The 22,352-nt window shown below is 46.7% G+C and overlaps 1 pseudogene; it reads left to right on the forward strand.

The window, feature by feature from the left end:
• Window positions 1–774: 774 nt before the first annotated feature.
• LOC123055749 (uncharacterized) lies at window positions 775–2,705 on the forward strand (annotated as a pseudogene).
• Window positions 2,706–22,352: the final 19,647 nt, after the last annotated feature.

A 22,352-nucleotide genomic window follows, 5' to 3' on the forward strand; every position in this document is an offset into this window, starting at 1 on the left:
GTCCATCTCTCACATGGTGTCTGACCTATGGATTTAGATGGTACTTTGTTAGTGTGAAAGTTGTAGTTTCTAGAGCGTAACCCCAAAATGACAATGATAGGCGAACCAACTTATGGTTGGATGATTAAGAGGACAGTGCTATCCCCAGCCCACCAGAGTTCAACTCCTAGACTTGACACCAGTCTTTGCATTTTTTTGGATTTATTTTAGGCCTTCTGGCAATGTGCATTAAGTGGAATGAGACGTCTCATCGACTATGAAGGCATCTGTGGCGGCTTTGCCAATCTCAAGTTGATATGCCAGCTTAGTCTCTCGGATGTGCTCATAGGGGTAGGGGTGTGCGTGTGCATGTTCATAGGGGTGAGTGTATGTGTGTTTATGTGAGCGTCTGCATTTGTACTGTGTTAAAAAAGACAACAATAGATATGACTGACTCAGCATCGATCGAACCATGTCCAACAAGGTATGATTCCTCCATGCCGACGCACCGTTCCTATGCGGTGTACCTGGACGAGTGAGTTGTAGAACCATTTCAAAAATTCTTCAAATAATCATCGAATTCTGGACTCAGATACAACAATGAAGTAAAATGTGCACCACATGGATCCCAAAGAAATGATGTAAAGTGTGTAAGAATTTTTATTGGAAATATATAGTCACAGGATCCCACAAGAAGTAAGAGGTAAATTAAAGGTGAAATATAGGGAAAAAAGTTTCTATCTTTGGACTTTTGTGTGAGTTAAACTATTCCGAGCTTAAATACCAGATAAAGCGATGGCTCCCGCTCCCGCTCCCCCCTCCTCGCCGGCCTCTGGCCAAGTTCCAGCCACCAAAAATCACCCGGCCGCCCCTCCGCCTGACCTAGCTCTAGCCACCAACCCTCTCGACGCACTCCTCTCCTCTGTTGCACCACCACCCTCGCCATTCTTTGACCTGTCCTATGTTAAAGCCGGCCAGGTTGCGCTCCGCTGTTTTCTGGGCTGCGGTAATGCCATGGGATTGGAGTTCGAAGATGATTGCTCCTACTACCTACGCCTCGACATCACCACCCCAGCCATGCACCTCGCCTCGCCGCTCTACATCGTATTCGGCTACTCCCACCGCCACCTTGATGCCATCGTTGTCGCCGCTTTGCTTCAAGCCGCTCTTGGTGGCTCTGCTGCTGACTTCTTCATCGCCAAATGCTCTCCATTGCTCTTCCGCTTCCATGTTGCCTCTGTGCGTGTTGCAGAGCTCATCCTCGCCCAATCCACAATCCGTCACCGCAACTACTCATTCTCCTTCGCGAGAACCCTGCCCCCGCTCCCACCTCCACCCCACACTGCTGCGACTTGTATGTCGATGGCACAACTGCTCCAAATCCTAGAGGATCTGGGCCTCCACTTTGAAGGCGTGGCTTGGGCACAATGTCGATCGCCAGTCTCCATTCATCCACCAATCCAGCCGCACGGATGCCGCATGTACGCGCGCGTCATACAGTTCCCTTTCGTCCTCGATGCCAGTACTTTCGGCCTCATCCTTGCTTGCCTCTTCGGCGGCGTCCACCACCAATTCAACATCACAGATGATGGAGACTCTTGCTTCTCCTTCACGATTGCCTTGCCTGACGTTGCCACGCTCATCGCCTCCATGGGCGACTTCCGTAAGCTGGGCATGCTGATCCGCTTCCCTTGGCCGCTGACTCTGGGGGGTGCCCGTCGCTCGCATACTGGGGTCGCCTTGCCGTCGTCGTCTGGTACCGCGTCTCCTTCACCGTCGGCGGTCGACCCTGCAATCCTGCCACCTACGTCAACAACTCTTGATCTACCCAAGGAGCATCGTTAACGGCCGGGTATTAGCTTCTTTTATCGTATGCTTAATGTTAATCGCTTTAGCCAGCTTACACCACACGTGCATTACACTCACCACACGCACCTATTCTGGATTAATTTTCTGCCAATTACTGTTAGGCCTAATGAACTGCTAGTTGAGTCTGCCCTAAACCACTGTTTTCAGTCAAACAAGATTTTCTTGCAGTCAAAGTGCATGAGCATATTTTCAAGTCTGGCATCTTCTCCCGCTCAATCAAAATCCAAATCCTCAAGCATGGGTCCCTTGATTTTGAAGGGTTTCAACTCTTTCTCTTTGACCAGCTAGAACCGGCCGTTGATCACTGCAGTCGCTTCATTCATAATTATAATAAGTTCATGTACCCTACCCTGCCCCCTCATTTGGATTCCATCATTGGCCCTTTTGATCACCAGCACTTGCAAGTCCTTGCGCCACAACAGCCCCCTGCGGTCACGCGCTTGATGCTTGTCCGGCCTGCCCCGCATGCAGTGGGCCCGCATGCACCTATGGCCCACTGCATGCATAATGATGGCCGTGCGGCGCAGCCAGACACACCAAATCTTGCAAAAGATCCATACGTTGCGTTTGATTCGGCGCATGCAGGCGGAGTTGGCGCGCGGCCCCATGACCCCCTCACTGTCTCTCTGTGTGTGCCATATTTGGACGACCCGCTCGCCCGCCTCTCGTCTAATCCGGACTCCGCCGTGCCACGCCCTGTCCCCCCAAGCGCGGCCCCGGCGACCACAGCAAAAGAGAATCTTGCGTTGGGAACCGATGAAGCGGAGAGAGCATGCGCCCGCCTGTCGCTGCAGCTCCACCATGCTGCCTCTGATCAGCATCTAGACCCCATCATCACGCCTAATCACTCCCTATAGCCTACTCCGGCCGCTCGATCACCACGCCACAGCCCGCCGTCACCTCGCCCACTGACACACGCAACGGGTCAAGCCGCCCTGACGGCGGATATGTCACCTACACGGTCCAACAACAACACGACGATTTCATACAGAGATGCTCTCCTCTCCTCCCCCCGCCTCCAGCCACCCACAGCCTCACCCTCCTATATAACACATCGACGCCTCCTTCCTCCTCACCTGCGCTCTCACACTCCTCCACACACCCAAATAAAGAGGCGCTGCTTCCGGTGCCTTGTCTTAGATCACTATGTAGAGGCATGCCGCGACCCCGTCCGCTGCGCACGCTGCTGGCGGAGCGGCCACTGTAGCCGTGACTGCAGGTACAGGAGAATCTGGCCATTCTTTCCTCCTCTTCCAGATGCATTTTCTTCTAGACCTAATCCAGCATTTTGCACTCACAGCATGGACTCCGCCGGCTCCTCTTCGGCAGCGGCTCGCGCTTCGCGTACGCTCATGATCGGTGATGTCCCCATCATCCTCTCTGAGCCGTTCCCCGCACTCTGCGTCCCCACTCCCTTCATCCTCCATGGCGTTCCCGTCAACGCCAACGGGGCTCCCCTTCCCCCCTCCTCGCCGCCTTGCACCTCTGCGCCTCCACCCACGCCCACCTCCCCCTCCCCGCTTCCAATCACATGCACACCTCTCCGTTCGACACCCAGGAGCTGCGACATCGTCTCTCTGACGTCTTCCTCGCCTCCCAATACACTAGAACCACCTCCCATGTCTTGGAAACTGATTCCGATGACGAACTGCCCCGCCCAATCCATGAGGCTGGACTGCTGCCTCCTTATGGAGACATGCCTCTAGTCGCAGCTCCACCTTGCCTAGTACATTGCCCGCGCCGCTTCGCCTTCATTCACCTTCAGAACCCAGACACCAACCCCACCCCCTCATCCGCCGAGCCATTCAGCACACTTGCGGCAACCCCGCCTTGTCATGGGCGGATCATGGGGGGGGGGGATAGCCTGCCTCATCTTCCACACGCCTGCTGCACACAATGACGTGATCAGTCACAACCCAATAGAGTTTGAAGGGAACATAGTCACTATAGAGCCTGTAGAGCACGTTGACCGCTCCATTGCTGTATTCACTGACCTCGTGGAAGTTGAGGTCTCCGAGTTTCTGCACGAGCTCTGGCACAACGACGGCATATGCTTCGCCCTGGCTTTCCTTGGCGACTTTTGTGCCATTGATGACTTCTGTCTCCATGGCATCGACTACACCTCGGTCCGCGCCCTCGTGCTTCTCCAATCAGGCAAACCAGCTCCCCCCAGCATTGTCATCCAACTCCTACCCATCAATGAGATCAAAATAGCCAAAGTAGTTGAGGTCTCTCGCTAGCACCACGATGACGGCGCCAACCCTTTCGGTGGTTACTCCTCCGACGGTGACTCTACGCCGCTCTCTCAGCGTGCCTCACCACGCCCGCTCTCCCCTGATCACCTCGACCCTGTCGTCTCCACGGTCCGTGCAGGGTGGCGCGCTTACCCAACCTACGGCGGCACTAGGCCGGTTGCTCCCCGTGCGCCTGTCGCATCTCCTGGCTCTGACACAGGCAGATCTGCTCTGGCCTCACCTTTTCCAACCCTTGGAACCATGCGCCATCCTCTCATCATTTCCAACGACAACTCAGCTGCTTCGGAGGACATGCACGCCCCACTCCTGCATGACTTGGCCTCAGACTCGCTGGACACGGCGCATGCACCACCTACTGTTGTAGAGGCCCCACCTGTCATCTGCCCGGCTGCTCAGGTGGGCTCCGTGATGCCACCTAGCCCGATCGCTGGAGTGCCAGCCGCTCCACTGCTCGCAGGCCCGCTGGTGCCTTCCAACGCGTCCGCGTTTGCCGCGTTCATGCCGCCTGCAGATGCCTCTGCTGCCTCTCCCACCTTCACGTTTTCCGCTGGCGAGTCTTCACGTGCAAATGCTCTCCCTCTGCAGGACCTGGACACCCATGAGTGCACCATTCGCAAGGAGCGCCACAAGACGGCACGCGACCAATCTTACTCCAAGGACAAGCTATGTCGGAGCGCGAGGTGCTACGTCTCCAACGTATCTATAATTTTTGATTGTTCCATGCTATATTATATTCTGTTTTGGCAATTAATGGGCTTTATCATACACTTTTATATTATTTTTGGGACTAACCTATTAACCGGAGGCCCAGCCCAGAATTGCTGTTTTTTTGCCTATTTCAGAGTTCTGCAGAAAAAGAATATCAAACGGAGTCCAAACGGAATGAAACCTTCGGGAACGTGATTTTCGGAACGAACATGATCTAGAGGACTTGGACCCTACGTCAAGACATCAACCAGGAAGGCACGAGGTAGGGGGGCGCGCCTACCCCACTCGGTGTGCCCTCCACCCTCGTGGGCCCCACGTTGCTCCACCGACGTACTTCTTCCTCCTATATATACCTACGTACCCCCAAACTACCAGATACGGAGCCAAAACCCTAATTCTACCGCCGCAACCTTCTGTACCCATGAGATCCCATCTTGGGGCCTTTTTCGGAGCTCCGCCGGAGGGGGCATCGATCATGGAGGGCTTCTACATCAACACCATAGCCTCTCCGATGATGTGTTAGTAGTTTACCTCAGACCTTCGGGTCCATAGTTATTAGCTAGATGGCTTCTTCTCTCTCTTTGGATCTCAATACAAAGTTCTCCAGGATTCTCGTGGAGATCTATTCGATGTAACCTTCTTTTGCGGTGTGTTTGTTGAGACCGATGAATTGTGGGTTTAATCTTGCGGTGCTCGATCCCAGTTTATCTATGAACAATATTTGAATCTTCTCTGAATTCTTTTATGTATGATTGGTTATCTTTGCAAGTCTCTTCGAATTATCAGTTTGGTTTGGCCTACTAGATTGATCTTTCTTGCAATAGGAGAAGTGCTTAGCTTTGGGTTCAATCTTGCGGTGCTCGATCCCAGTGACAGTAGGGGAAACGACACGTATTGTATTGTTGCCATCGAGGATAACAAGATGGGGTTTATATCACATTGAATTAGTTTATCCCCCCACATCATGTCATCTTACTTAAAGCGTTACTCTGTTCTTATGAACTTAATACTCTAGATGCATGCTGGATAGCGGTCGATGTGTGAAGTAATAGTAGTAGATGTAGGCAGGAGTCGGTCTACTTGTTGCGGACGTGATGCCTATATACATGATCATACCTAGATATTCTCATAACTATGCTCAATTCTGTCAATTGGTCAACAGTAATTTGTTCACCCACCATAATACTTATGCCCTCGAGAGAAGCCACTAGTGAAACCTATGGCCCCCGGGTCTATTTTCCATCATATTAATCTCCCGTCAACAAGCTATTTCTGGCGCCGTCTTTATTTTGCTTTCTTTACTTTGCATCTTTATCATAAAAATACCAAAAATATTATATTATCATATCTATCAGATCTTACTCTCGTAAGTGACCTTGATGGGATTGACAACCCCTTTATTGCGTTGGTTGCGAGGATTTATTTGTTTGTGTAGGTGCGAGGGACTCGTGCGTGGCCTCCTACTGGATTGATACCTTGGTTCTCAAAAACCGAGGGAAATACTTACGCTACTTTGCTGCATCACCCTTTCCTCTTCAAGGGAAAACCAACGAAGTGCTCAAGAGGTAGCAAGAAGGATTTCTGGCGCCGTTGCCGGGGAGTCTACGCAAAATTCAACATACCAAGTACCCATCACAAACCTTTATCTCCCGCATTACATTATTTGCCATTTGCCTCTCGTTTTCCTCTCCCCCACTTCACCCTTGCCGTTTTATTCGCCCTCTCTTTTCCATCCGCCTTCCTCTCTCTTTTTCCCCTTGCTCTTTCTGCCGTTATGTCTGAAATTGGGGAAATTATTGTTGATATGGACAATAATAATATCATGGAAAATTCTGATGCTCCTGCTGAAGAACCCCCTATCTTACATACAAAAAAAATTCCGAATTGGTAGTGGTAATATTATTGGAAATGGAGTTATCCAAGATTTCTTTACTTGTGCCGGTGCTTTGCCTTCTATGGGTAGTTCTATTCTTCATAGAACTAGTAGTCTTGCGGACGCTATCGCCATGCTTGTAGTTGTACTTGAAAGACAATTTATGCACTTGCATCCTTGCATACAAAGGATTTTCCTAGAATTTTCTAATATTGAGCATTCTTCTGTTAAGCATGCCACTACTATCTTTTTGGCTCATGAGTTTAGATTTATAATAAAAGAGGCCAAAGAAATCTTTGCGCATTATAGGGTGGATGCTGGCCGTCCTCCCATAGAGGCTATCCTCTTTGATCAAGAAGAAATAATGCGTTTTCAATCTCTAGACTATGTTGCTTTCAATGAAAATCTTAGAAAAAGGGTTCCTACCAATGTTCTAGTTGATAGAATTTCTGAACTTAATAATGATTTGGCTATTCGAAATAATGAGCTAGGATATTCTCTCGAGTATAGGCTCACAAAGTTCTGTCAAAAGAATGCTTATAATGATGAATTGGTTGTGCAATACGAAGGGCCGAAGGAGGAACCTATACCTCCTAAAGTCGATCTTGGGGACCTTTGTCCCATTAAATTTAGCCCTTTTGATTACTTTTGCTTGCCCCAAAGGAAACTTTCTGCTGAACATAGAGAATATGAAATGAGTTTTAATGATCTATCCTATTATTATGGCAATACCTAGATCTATCCTTGCTATTATGCCTAGCTAGGGGCGTTAAACGATAGCGCTTGTTGGGAGGCAACCCAATTTTCTTTTTAGTTTTTTTTTGCTTTTTGCTTCTGTTTAGGAATAAATATTTGATCTAGCCTCTGGTTAGATGTGTTTTTATGTTTTAATTAGTGTTTGTGCCAAGTTAAACCTATAGGATCTTCTTGGATGATAGTTATTTGATCTTGCTGAAAATTCCAGAAACTTTATGTTCATGAAAAAAATTGTTAAAAATCACCAGAACGTGATAAAATATTGATTCCAATTGCTGCTGATCAATAAACAAATTTTCTAGGTCGTCCTATTTTGTCTGAAGTTTTGGAGTTCCAGAAGTTTGCGTTAGTTACAGATTACTACAGACTGTTCTGTTTTTGACAGATTCTGTTTTTCGTGTGTTGTTTGCTTATTTTGATGAATCTATGGCTAGTAAAATAGTTTATAAACCATAGAAAAGTTGGAATACAGTAGGTTTAACACCAATATAAATAAATAATGAGTTCATTACAGTACCTCGAAGTGGTGTTTTGTTTTCTTTCGCTAACGGAGCTCACGAGATTTTCTGTTAAGTTTTGTGTTGTGAAGTTTTCAAGTTTTGGGTAAAATATTTGATGGATTATGGAACAAGGAGTGGCAAGAGCCTAAGCTTGGGGATTCCCATGGCACCCTAAGATAATCTAAGGACACCAAAAAGCCAAAGCTCGGGGATGCCCCGGAAGGCATCCCCTCTTTCGTCTACTTCCATCGGTAACTTTACTTAGAGCTATATTTTTATTCACCACATGATATGTGTTTTGCTTGGAGCGTCTTGTATTATTTGAGTATTTGTTTGTTATTTTTCCACAATCATCTTTGCTCTACACACCTTTTGAGAGAGACGCACATGATTTGGAATTTATTAGAATACTCTATGCGCTTCACTTATATCCTTTGACCTATATAGTTTTTGCTCTAGTGCTTCACTTATATCTTTTAGAGCACGGCGGTGGTTTTGTTTTATAGAAACTATTATTCTCTCATGCTTCACTTATATTATTTTGAGAGTCTTAAACAGCATGGTAATTTGCTTAAATTGGGAAATTGATCCTAATATGTTAGGTATTCAAGACTAGTGAAAAACTTTCTTATGAGTATGCTGAATGCTAAGAGAAGTTTGATGCTTGATGATTGTTTTGAGATAGGGAGGTAGTGATATTAAAGTTGTGCTAGTTGAGTAGTTGTGAATTTGAGAAATACTTGTGTTGAAGTTTGGAAGTCCCGTAGCATGCACGTATGGTAAACATTATGTAACAAATTTGAAACATGAGGTGTTCTTTGATTGTCCTCCTTATGAGTGGCGGTCGGGGGCGAGCGATGGTCTTTTCCTACCAATCTATCCCCCTAGGAGCATGCACGTAGTGCTTGTTTTTTGATGACTTGTAGATTTTTGCAATAAGTATGTGAGTTCTTTATGACTAATGTTGAGTCCATGGATTATACGCACTCTTACCCTTCCATAATTGCTAGCCTCTTCGGTACCGTGCATTGCCCTTTCTCACATTGAGAGTTGGTGCAAACTTCGCCGGTGCATCCAAACCCCGTGATATGATACGCTCTTTCACACATAAACCTCCTTATATCCTCCTCAAAACAGCCACCATACCTACCTATTATGGCATTTCCATAGCCATTCCGAGATATATTGCCATGCAACTTTCCACCGTTCCGTTTATCATGACACGTTCATCATTGTCATATTGCTTTGCATGATCATGTAGTTGACATCGTATTTGTGGCAAAGCCACCGTTCATAATTTTTTCATACATGTCACTCTTGATTCATTGCTATCCCGGTATACCGCCGGAGGCATTCATATAGAGTCATACTTTGTTCTAGTTTCGAGTTGTAATCATTGAGTTGTAAATAAATAGAAGTGTGATGATCATCATTCATAGAGCATTGTCCCAAATAAAAAAAGGAGAGAAAGGCCAAATAAAAAAAAGGAAGGCCCAAAAAAAAAGAAAAAAAAGGGACAATGCTACTATCCTTTTTCCACACTTGTGCTTCAAAGTAGCACCATGATCTTCATGATAGAGAGTCTCTTGTTTTGTCACTTTCATATACTAGTGGTAATTTTTCATTATAGAACTTGGCTTCTATATTCCAACAATGGGCTTCCTCAAATGCCCTAGGTCTTCGTGAGCAAGCAAGTTGGATGCACACCCACTTAGTTTCTTTTGTTGAGCTTTCATGCATTTATAGCTCTAGTGCATCCGTTGCATTAACATCAACCGATGGGCATCTCCATAGCTCATTGATTAGCCGCGTTGATGTGAGACTTTCTCCTTTTTTGTCTTCTCCACATAACCCCCATCATTATATTCGATTCCATCCATAGTGCTATATCCATGGCTCATGCTCATGTATTGCATGAAGGTTGAAAAAGTTTGAGATTACTAAAGTATGAAACAATTGCTTGGCTTGTCATCGGGGTTGGTCTTGAGATTACTATATTGTCCAAACGGAATGAAACCTTCGGGAACATGATTTTCGGAACGAACGTGATCCAGAGGACTTGGACCCTACGTCAAGATATCAACCAGGAAGGCACGAGGTAGGGGGGCACGCCTACCCCCCTGTGCGCGCCCTCCACCCTCGTGGGCCCCACGTTGCTCCACCGACATACTTCTTCCTCCTATATATACCTACGTACCCCCAAACTACCAGATACGGAGCCAAAACCCTAATTCCATCGCCGCAACCTTCTGTACCCATGAGATCCCATCTTGGGGCCTTTTCCGGAGCACCGCCGGAGGGGGCATCGATCACGGAGGGCTTCTACATCAACACCATAGCCTCTCCGATGATGTGTGAGTAGTTTACCTCAGACCTTCGGTCCATAGTTATTAGCTAGATGGCTTGTTCTCTCTCTTTGGATCTCAATACAAAGTTCTCCACGATTCTCGTGAAGATCTATTCGATGTAATCTTCTTTTGCGGTGTGTTTGTTGAGACCGATGAATTGGGGGTTTATGATCAAGTTTATCTATGAACAATATTTGAATCTTCTCTGAATTCTTTTATGTATGATTGGTTATCTTTGCAAGTCTCTTTGAATTATCAGTTTGGTTTGGCCTACTAGATTGATCTTTCTTGCAATAGGAGAAGTGCTTAGCTTTGGGTTCAATCTTGCGGTGCTCGATCCCAGTGACAGTAGGGGAAACGACACGTATTGTATTGTTGCCATCGAGGATAACAAGATGGGGTTTATATCATATTGCATGAGTTTATCCCTCTACATCATGTCATCTTACTTAAAGCGTTACTCTGTTCTTATGAACTTAATAATCTAGATGCATGCTGGATAGCAGTCAATGTGTGGAGTAATAGTAGTAGATGCAGGCAGGAGTCGGTCTACTTGTCGCGGATGTGATGCCTATATACATGATCATACCTAGATATCCTCATAACTATGCTCAATTCTGTTAATTGGTCAACAGTAATTTGTTCACCCACCGTAATACATATGCCCTCGAGAGAAGCCACTAGTGAAACCTATGGCCCCCGAGTCTATTTTCCATCATATTAATCTCCCGTCAACAAGCTATTTCTGGCGCCGTCTTTATTTTGCTTTCTTTACTTTGCATCTTTATCAAAAAAATACCAAAAATATTATCTTATCATATCTATCAGATCTTACTCTCGTAAGTGACCGTGAAGGGATTGACAACCCCTTTATTGCGTTGGTTGCGAGGATTTATTTGTTTGTGTAGGTGCGAGGGACTCGTGCGTGGCCTCCTACTGGATTGATACCTTGGTTCTCAAAAACTGGGGAAATACTTACGCTACTTTGCTGCATCACCCTTTCCTCTTCAAGGGAAAACCAACGCAGTGCTCAAGAGGTAGCACAAGGCTGGCTGGCAAGGGGGCCAAGTACTCCCCTATGCTCACCAAGGCCGTCAAGGCTAAGGCAGCTCGCCTATCTGCTGCTGACGTGGATACGGCCATTGGTCGTGCCATCCAGGAGGCCCGCCTCCACGAGCCCGATGCCCCTCCTGCCTCCGCCGAAGACCTAGCGGCCATTGTGCTGCTCTGTGGCGCCGACGACGGTCAGCTGGATACCATCCTTGGATCTGAGGCCTCTGCCTCTGGTGACGACGAGGCTCCATGATCTGCTCTCTTCGCGCTCCTGGCCCGTCGGCGCGCTTCCGGCCGCCTACGCTCCTCCTCGTCTCTCCGCATGTCGCTGCCATCATACTGTACTTTTGGTTACTGCAACCTCTACCGCTTGTATCAGTGCTACTCTTGCTCTCACCCGTAGCTTTTGTGTATGTACGCCAGTTGTACCCTGGCTCTGGCCGCTGGTGTTTGAATGATTTTAATGAGTAATGACGCCTTCTCAATCTGCTCCTGGAATGTACGTGGTCTTGGGGATGATGAGAAATGCTCCGATGTTCTCTCCGAATTGATAGCGATTAAGCCACACATTACCCTCTTGAAAGAATAAAAACTCGATACTCTCTCTGACCTCAAAATAAGATTCTTCTTGCCATGACAACTCAACCAAGCGTTCTCATTACCCGCTATGGGCACCGCGGGTGGCACCATCACTGCCATCAATTCTGCCTCTTTTCAAGTTGTCTCCTACTCACACCTAACTTTCTCTTCCACCCTAATCCTACAATCAACTGCGTGCGACCACCACATTGCCATCACAAATATATACGCTCTCTCGACACGATCACTCAAGCAAGCCTTCTTAAATGAACTCTCGTCGATCTCACAACCAGATGACACCCCCTGGATTATCGCGGGCGACTTCAACCTTATTCGCTTCCCCTCTGATAAAAACAATCCTGCCTTCCGCCACACTGAAGCCATTGCGTTTAACCAAATCCTAGATGACTTAGCTCTCATTGAGCTGCCCCCACTTGATTGGAGGTACACCTGGTCAAACAGAGCCACCCCCACCTTAGAACGGCTAGATCGCGTTTTCTTTAACCTAGCTTGGGCTAATGCCTTCCCCAACACATCGCTATCCTCTCGCACTCGTTTCACGTCCGATCACGTCTCCCTCATCATCCACGTCACCACCACCATCCCACGATCCAACTTCTTTAAATTTGAGGCTGGATGGGCCAACTTCCGGCCTTGTGCTGATATTATCAGACAAATTTGGGCCTCACAGCCCACACCGCCATCCAACGCTGCCGCCGCTCTCGTCGCCGTGCTAAAAAAAATATCGTACCAGTCTCAAAAAATGGGCACGTTCTTGTATCCCCACCCGCCTCCGCGAAGCTCGTTGCCATGCTGCAACCACCGCCTTAGACCTCGTCGAGGAAAATAGGCCTCTATCCCAATCAGAATCTCTCACTCGCAAAATCATTGTCTCCATCCTCAAATGCACCATCCAGGAGAAAATGACATACTGGCATTGGCGTGCTAAAGTATCACGCGCCATCCATGGCGGAGAGAATACCAAGTTCTTCCACATGTCTGCTTCTCAACGTCTCCAGAAAAGAAAATCTTTACCCTCACACATGATGGCTCCGAATACTCCGCTCACCATCAAAAGGCAGAAATCCTACGTGATTTCTTCGTCTCACTAATTGGCACTCCAGCCCCAACGACATGGGCTTTTGATCTTAACACTATATATCCACAACCGGTGCCCGGACTCCACGTCCTAGATGAGCCTTTTACCGAAGAGGAAATTAAGCTTGCCTTCTTCACAATGAACCCCCAAGCCAGCCCTAGACCGGACGGTTTCGGACCCTCCTTCTATAGATCCTTCCAGCCTTTAGTAAAAAATGTTGTCATGCCCTTCTATTCCCACTTTCACCAAGGCTTAGCACACACACAACGCCTAAACCGTGCCCACATTGTCCTCCTCCCCAAGAAGGAAGCGCCAACATCTCCCGACACCTTTAGGCCTATCACTACAGAACTATCCAATCAAGGCTGTTGCTAAAGTTATCACTTCTCGACTAAAGCTTCTCATCCCTCTGTTAGTGCATGGCAACCAGACTGGCTTCATCTCTGGCAGAAATATCACCGAAAATTTTGTCTTTGTAGCCGATCTCATTAGCTCTTGCCACTCACGTAAAAAACCAACTATGGTCTCTAAGCTGGATTTCAGAAAGGCTTTCGACTCCGTGGCCTGGCCTGCCCTTGACCAAATCCTGGCAATACGTGGGTTCTCCACAACCTTCCACAGCTGGACCCAAAACATTCTCCACACAGGCAAAGCGGCCATCCTCTTGAACGGGATTCCATGCAACTGGATTCAATGCAAGAATGGCTTGCGACAAGGGGATCCGGTTTCTCCCTACCTCTTTCTCATCGTCGCCGATCTGCTTCAACAGCTCATCCTCCAGAACTCTGAACCTGCCCTCCACCACCCCATCTTCTCCCACCTGCCTCCCACTGTCCTCCAATACGCCGATGATATGCTCATCGTTGCAGCCGCCTCTCCTGCCGCCGCCGCAGCCCTTAAAGTCATCCTAAACAACTTTGCACACGCCACGGGCCTCGCCATCAACTTCTCCAAAACTACCCTAGCCACTTTGCACACCGACGACTCCAAGTCTGCTGCCATTGCCCTCGCCATGGGGTGCTCATGCGCCTCCTTCCCGCAAACTTGCCTTGGCCTTCCTCTCGCCCCGATTAAGCCTCTCACCAATGCCTTCAACCCCTTGGTAGAACGTTCTAGGAAATTACTTACGGGCTGGTGATACGTCCATTTTGCATCATGCCTTTATATCGATATTTATTGCATTATGGGCTGTTATTACATGTTATGTCACAATACTTATGCCTATTCTCTCTTATTTTACAAGGTTTACATAAGGAGGGAGGATGCCGGCAGCTGGAATTCTGGGCTGGAAAAGGAGCAAATATTAGAGACCTATTCTGCACAACTCCAAAAGTCCTAAAACTCCATGAACGTTATTTTTGGAAATAATAAAAAATACTGAGCGGAAGAAATACGTCAGGGGGGCCACCACCTGTCCACGAGGGTGGGGGCGCGCCCTACCCCCCTGGGCGCGCCCCCTGCCTCGTGGGCCCCCTGTTGGCTCTCCGGTGACCATCTTCTACTATATGAAGTATTTCGTCCAGGAAAAAAATCATAAGCAACCTTTCGGGACGAGACTCCACCGCCATGAGGCGGAACCTTGGCGGAACCAATCTAGGGCTCCGGCAGAGCTGTTCTGCCGGGGACACTTCCCTCCGGGAGGGGAAAATCATCGCCATCGTCATCACCAACGCTCCTCTCATCGGGAGAGGGCAATCTCCATCAACATCTTCACCAGCACCATCTCCTCTCAAACCCTAGTTCATCTCTTGTATCCAATTCTTGTCTCCAAGTCCGGGATTGGTACCTGTGGGTTGCTAGTAGTGTTGATTACTCCTTGTAGTTGATGCTAGTTGGTTTATTTGGTGGAAGATCATATGTTCAGATCCTATATGCATATTAATACCCCTCTGATTATGAACATGAATATGCTTTGTGAGTAGTTACGTTTGTTCCTGAGGACATGGGAGAAGTCTTGCTATTAGTAGTCATGTGAATTTGGTATTCGTTCGATATTTTGATGAGATGTATGTTGTCTATCCTCTAGTGGTGTTATGTGAACGTCGACTACATGACACTTCACCATTATTTGGGCCTAGAGGAAGGCATTGGGAAGTAATAACTAGATGATGGGTTGCTAGAGTGATAGAAGATTAAACCCTAGTTTATGCGTTGCTTCGTAAGGGGCTGATTTGGATCCATATGTTTCATGCTATGGTTAGGTTTACCTTAATACTCTTGTTTTAGTTGCGGATGCTTGCAATAGAGGTTAATCATAAGTGGGATGCTTGTTCAAGTACGAACAGCACCCAATGACCGGTCCACCCACATATCAAATTATCAAAGTACCTAACGCGAATCATATGAACGTGATGAAAACTAGCTTGACGATAATTCCCATGTGTCCTCGGGAGCACTTTTCTCTATATAAGAGTTTGTCCAGGCTTGTCCTTTGCTACAAAAAGGATTGGGCCACCTTGCTGCACTTTATTTACTTTTGTTACTTGTTGCTCGTTACAAATTATCCTATCACAAAACTATCTGTTACCTATAATTTCAGTGCTTGCAGAGAATACCTTGCTGAAAACCGCTTATCATTTCCTTCTGCTCCTCGTTGGGTTCGACACTCTTACTTATCGAAAGGACTGCAATAGACCCCCTATACTTGTGGGTCATAAAGTCTCTTTTCTGGCGCCGTTGCTGGGGAGTGAAGCGCCTTTGGTAGGTGGAATTTGGTAAGGAAAAATTTATATAGTGTGCTGAAATTTACTGTCACTTGTTACTATGGAAAGTAATCCTCTGAGGGGCTTGTTCGGGGTATCTTCACCCCGACCAGTAGAGCAAAGAGTTGCTCAACCTACTGAACCTACTGAAAATGAAAATGTCCACTTTGAAATTCCTTCGGGTATGTTGGAAAAACTGCTAGCTAATCCTTTTGCAGGAGATGGAACAAAGCATCCTGATGAGCACCTAATATATGTGGATGAAGTTTGTGGATTATTTAAGCTTGCAGGTATACCCGATGATTTTATTAAGAAGAAGGTCTTCCCTTTATCTTTGAAGGGAGATGCATCGACATGGTATAGGCTATGTGATGATACTGGGTCATGGAACTACAAACGATTGAAATTGGAATTTCATCAGAAGTTTTATCCTATGCATCTTGTTCATCGTGATTGCAATTATATATATAATTTTTGGCCTCGCGAAGGAGAAAGCATCGCTCATGCTTGGGGGAGGCTTAAATCAATGTTATATTCATGCCCCAATCATGAGCTCTCAAGAGAAATAATTATTCAAAGCTTTTATGCCCGGCTTTCTGATAACAATCGCACCATGATCGATACTTCTTGTGCTGGCTCTTTTATGATGAAGACTATTGAATTCAAATGGGATTTATTGGATAGAATTAAACGCAACTCTGAAGATTGGGATCTCGACGAAGGTAAGGAGTCAGGTATGACACCTAAGTTTGATTGTGTTAAATCTTTTATGGATACCGATGTTTTCCGTAAATTTAGCACTAAATATGGACTTGACTCTGAGATAGTAGCTTCATTCTTGAATCTTTTGCTACTTATGTTGATCTCCCCAAGGAGAAGTGGTTTAAATATCATCATCCCATAGAAGTAAAAGTAGCTGCACCTACTAAAGTTGAAGAAAAGACTATCACTTATAATGATCCTATTGTTCCTACTTCTTATGTTGAGAAACCACCTTTCCGAGTTAGGATAAAGGATCATGCTAAAGCTTCAACTGTGGTTCGTAAAAGCAATATTAGAACTTATACACCTCCTGAGCAAATCAAAGTTGAACCTAATATTGCTATTGTTAAAGATCTCTTGTCTGATAATATTGATGGGCATGTTATTTATTTCTGTGAGGAAACTGCTAGAATTGCCAAACCTTGTGCTAAAGATAAACATAGACCTGTGGTAGGCATGCCTGTTATTTCTGTTAAAATAGGAGATCATTGTTATCATGGCTTATGCGATATGGGTGCCAGTGCTAGTTGTTGGAAATATGCCCTAGAGGCAATAATAAAATGGTTATTATTATATTTCCTTGTTCATGATAATTGTCTATTGTTCATGCTATAATTGTGTTATCCGGAAATCGTAATACATGTGTGAACACATAGACCATAACATGTCCCTAGTGAGCCTCTAGTTGACTAGCTCGTTGATCAATAGATGGTTACGGTTTCCTGACCATGGACATTGGATGTCATTGATAACGGGATCACATCATTAGGAGAATGATGTTATGGACAAGACCCAATCCTAGGCATAGCACTAGATCGTGTAGTTCGTTTGCTAAAGCTTTTCTAATGTCAAGTATCATTTCCTTAGACCATGAGATCGTGCAACTCCCAGATACCGTAGGAATGCTTTGGGTGTACCAAACGTCACAACGTAACTAGGTGGCTATAAAGGTGCACTACAGGTATCTCCGAAAGTGTCTGTTGGGTTGGCTCGGATCGAGACTGGGATTTGTCACTCCGTATGACGGAGAGGTATCTCTGGGCCCACTCGGTATTGCATCATCATAATGAGCTCAATGTGACTAAGTAGTTAGTCACGGGATCATGCATTACAGAATGAGTAAAGTGACTTGACGGTAACGAGATTGAACAAGGTATTAGGATACCGACGATCGAATCTCGGGCAAGTAAAGTACCGATTGACAAAGGGAATTTTATACGGTATTGCTTGAATCCTCGACATCGTGGTTCATCCGATGAGATCATCGTGGAACATGTGGGAGCCAACATGGGTATCCAGATCCCGCTGTTGGTTATTGGCTAGAGAGGTGTCTCGGTCATTTCTGCATGATTCCCGAACCCGTAGGGTCTACACACTTAAGGTTCGATGACACTAGGGTTATAAGGAAGGTTTGTATGTGATTACCGAATGTTGTTCGGAGTCCCGGATGAGATCCCGGACGTCACGAGGAGTTCCGGAATGGTCCCGGAGGTAAAGATTTATATATGGGAAGTCACCATACGGTCACCGGAATATTCGGGGGTATACCGGTATTGTACCGGGACCACCGGAGGGGTTCCGGGGTCCACCGGGAGGGTCCACCTGCCCCGGAGGGCCTTATGGGCTGTAGGTGGAAGGGAACCAGCCCTTAGTGGGCTGGGCGCCAACCCCCCTAGGGCCCATGCGCCTAGGGTTTGGGGGGAAACCCTAAAGGGGGGCGCCCCCCCTTGCTTGGGGGGCAAGCCACCTCCCCCTTGGCCGCCGCCCCCCCACTAGATCGCATCTAGAGGGGGCCGGCCCCCTTCCCCTTGCCCCTATAAATAGGAGGGGTGGGGAGGGCTGCAGCACCACATCCAAGGCGCAGCCCCTCCCCTCCCCAACACCTCTCCTCCTCCGCGTGTGCTTGGCGAAGCCCTGCCGGAGAACTGTCACTCCACCACCACCACGCCGTCGTGCTGTTGGAGCCTTCGTCCTCAACCTCTCCCTCCTCCTTGCTGGATCAAGGTGTGGGAGACGTCACCGCTTTGTACGTGTGTTGAACGCGGAGGTGCCGTCCGTCCGGCGCTTGGATCATCGGTGATTTGGATCACGACGAGTACGACTCCATCAACCCCGTTCTCTTGAACGCTTCCGCTCGCGATCTACAAGGGTATGTAGATGCACTCCTCCCCTCTCGTTGCTAGTAAACTCCATAGATTGATCTTGGTGATGCGTAGAAAATTTTAATTTCTGCTATGATCCCCAACAGTGGCATCATGAGCAAGGTCTATGCGTAGTTTCTATGCACGAGTAGAACACAAGTTGTTGTGGGCGTCGATTTTGTCAATTTACTTGCCGTTACTAGTCTTATCTTGATTCGGCGGCATCGTGGGATGAAGCGGCCCGGACCGACCTTACACGTACGCTTACGTGAGACAGGTTCCACCGACTGACATGCACTAGTTGCATAAGGTGGCTAGCGGGTGTCTGTCTCTCCCACTTTAGTCGGATCGGATTCGATGAAAAGGGTCCTTATGAAGGGTAAATAGAAATTGGCATATCACGTTGTGGTTTTGGCGTAGGTAAGAATCGTTCTTGCTAGAAACCTATAACAGCCACGTAAAAGTTTGCAACAACAATTAGAGGACGTCTAACTTGTTTTTGCAGCAAGTGTCTTGTGATGTGATATGGCCAGAAGGATGTGATGAATGATATATGTGATGTATGAGATTGATCATGTTCTTGTAATAGGAATAATGACTTGCATGTCGATGAGTATGACAACCGGCAGGAGCCATAGGAGTTGTCTTAATTTATTTATGACCTGCGTGTCAACTGGAACGTCATGTAATTACTTTACTTTATTGCTAACCGTTAGCCATAGTAGTAGAAGTAATAGTTGGCGAGACAACTTCATGAAGAAACGATGATGGAGATCATGATGATGGAGATCATGGTGTCATGCCGGTGACGATGATGAACATGGCGCCCCGAAGATGGAGATCAAAAGGAGCAAAATGATATTGGCCATATCATGTCACTATTTGATTGCATGTGATGTTTATCATGTTTTACATCTTATTTGCTTAGAATGACGGTAGCATAAATAAGATGATCCCTCGCAAAAATTTCAAGAAAGTGTTCCCCCTAACTGTGCACCGTTGCGAAGGTTTGTTGTTCCGAAGCACCACGTGATGATCGGGTGTGATAGGTTCTAACGTTCGCATACAACGGGTGTAAGCCAGATTTACACATGCAATACACTTAGGTTGACTTGACGAGCCTAGCATGTACAGACACGGCCTCGGAATACAAGAGACTGAAAGGTCGAGCATGAGTCATATAGCAGATATGATCAACATGAAGATGTTCACCGATGATGACTAGTCCGTCTCACGTGATGATCGGACACGACCTAGTTGACTCGGATCATGTATCACTTAGATGACTAGAGGGATGTCTGTCTGAGTGGGAGTTCGTTAATAATTTGATTAGATGAACTTAATTATCATAAACTTAGTCTAAAAAACCTTTACAATATGTCTTGTAGAGCAAATGGCCCACGCTAATGTTGCCCTCAACTTCAACGCGTTCCTAGAGAAAACCAAGCTGAAAGACGATGGTAGCAACTACACGGACTGGGTCCGTAACCTAAGGATTATCCTCATAGCTGCCAAGAAAGCATATGTCCTTGAAGCACCGCTAGGTGATGCACCTGTTTCCCAACAACTCAAGACGTTCTGAACGCCTGGCAGTCACGTAGTGATGATTACTCCCTGGTTCAGTGCGGCATGCTTTACAACTTAGAACCGGGGCTCCAAAAGTGTTTTGAGCAGCACGGAGCATATGAGATGTTCCAAGAGCTGAAAATGGTTTTCCAAGCTCATGCCCGGGTCGAGAGATATGAAGTCTCCGACAAGTTCTACAGTTGTAAGATGGAGGAGAATAGTTCCATCAGCGAACACATACTCAAAATGTCTGGGTTGCACAACCGCTTGTCTCAGCTGGGAGTTAATCTCCCGGATGACGCGGTCGTTGACAGAATCCTTCAATCGCTCCCACCTAGCTACAAGAGCTTTGTGATGAACTTCAATATGCAGGGGATGGAAAAGACCATTCCTGAGGTATATTCAATGCTGAAATCAGCGGAGGTGGAGATCAAAAAGGAACATCAAGTGTTGATGGTGAATAAGACCACTAAGTTCAAGAAAGGCAAGGGTAAGAAGAACTTCAAGAAAGACGGCAAGGGAGTTGCCGCGCCCGGTAAGCAAGCTGCCGGGAAGAAGACAAAGAATGGACCCAAGCCTGAGACTGAGTGCTTTTATTGCAAGGGAAACGGTCACTGGAAGCGGAACTGCCCCAAGTACTTAGCGGATAAGAAGGCCGGCAATACCGAAGGTATATGTGATATACATGTTATAGATGTGTACCTAACCAGCGCTTGTAGTAGCTCCTGGGTATTTGATACCGGTGTGGTTGCTCATATTTGTAACTCAAAGCAGGAGCTGCGGAATAAGCGGAGACTGGCGAAGGACGAGGTGACGATGCGCGTCGGGAATGGTTCCAAGGTCGATGTGATCGCCGTCGGCACGCTACCTCTACATTTACCTACGGGACTAGTTTTAAACCTCAATAATTGTTATTTAGTGCCAGCTTTGAGCATGAACATTGTATCTGGATCTCGTTTAATGCGAGATGGCTACTCATTTAAATCCGAGAATAATGGTTGTTCTATTTATATGAGAGATGTGTTTTATGGTCATGCCCCGCTGGTCAATGGTTTATTCTTAATGAATCTCGAACGTGATGTTACACATATTCATAGTATGAATGCCAAGAAATGTAAGGTTGATAATGATAGTCCCACATACTTGTGGCACTGCCGCCTTGGTCACATTGGTGTCAAACGCATGAAGAAACTCCATGCAGATGGACTTTTGGAGTCTCTTGATTATGAATCATTTGACACGTGCGAACCATGCCTCATGGGCAAAATGACCAAGACTCCGTTCTCCGGAACAGTGGAGCGAGCAACCAACTTATTGGAAATCATACATACTGATGTGTGCGGTCCAATGAGCGTTGAGGCTCGCGGTGGCTATCGTTATGTTCTCACCCTCACTGATGACTTGAGTAGATATGGGTATGTCTACTTAATGAAACACAAGTCTGAGACCTTTGAAAAGTTCAAGGAATTTCAGAGTGAGGTTGAGAATCAACGTGACAGGAAAATAAAGTTCTTACGATCAGATCGTGGAGGGGAATATTTGAGTCACGAATTTGGCACACACTTAAGGAAATGTGGAATTGTTTCACAACTCACGCCGCCTGGAACACCTCAGCGTAATGGTGTGTCCGAACGTCGTAATCGCACTCTATTGGATATGGTGCGATCTATGATGTCTCTTACCGATCTACCGCTATCATTCTGGGGTTATGCTTTAGAGACTGCCGCATTCACTTTAAATAGGGCTCCGTCGAAATCCGTTGAGACGACACCGTATGAATTATGGTTTGGAAAGAAACCTAAGCTGTCGTTTCTTAAAGTTTGGGGATGCGATGCTTATGTCAAGAAACTTCAACCTGAAAAGCTCGAACCCAAGTCAGAAAAATGCGTCTTCATAGGATACCCTAAGGAAACCATTGGGTATACCTTCTACCTCAGATCCGAAGGCAAGATCTTCGTTGCCAAGAACGGGTCCTTTCTGGAGAAAGAGTTTCTCACGAAAGAAGTAAGTGGGAGGAAAGTGGAACTTGATGAGATGACCCCTCTCGAACCAGAAAGTAGCGCAGCACAAGAAAATGTTTCTGTGGTGCCTGCACCGACTAGAGAGGAAGTTAATGATGAAGATCATGATCAAGTTACCACTGAACTTCGTAGGTCCACAAG

The sequence above is a fragment of the Triticum aestivum genome, chromosome 2D, assembly GCF_018294505.1.
Source record: "Triticum aestivum cultivar Chinese Spring chromosome 2D, IWGSC CS RefSeq v2.1, whole genome shotgun sequence".
Lineage (NCBI taxonomy): Eukaryota > Viridiplantae > Streptophyta > Magnoliopsida > Poales > Poaceae > Triticum > Triticum aestivum.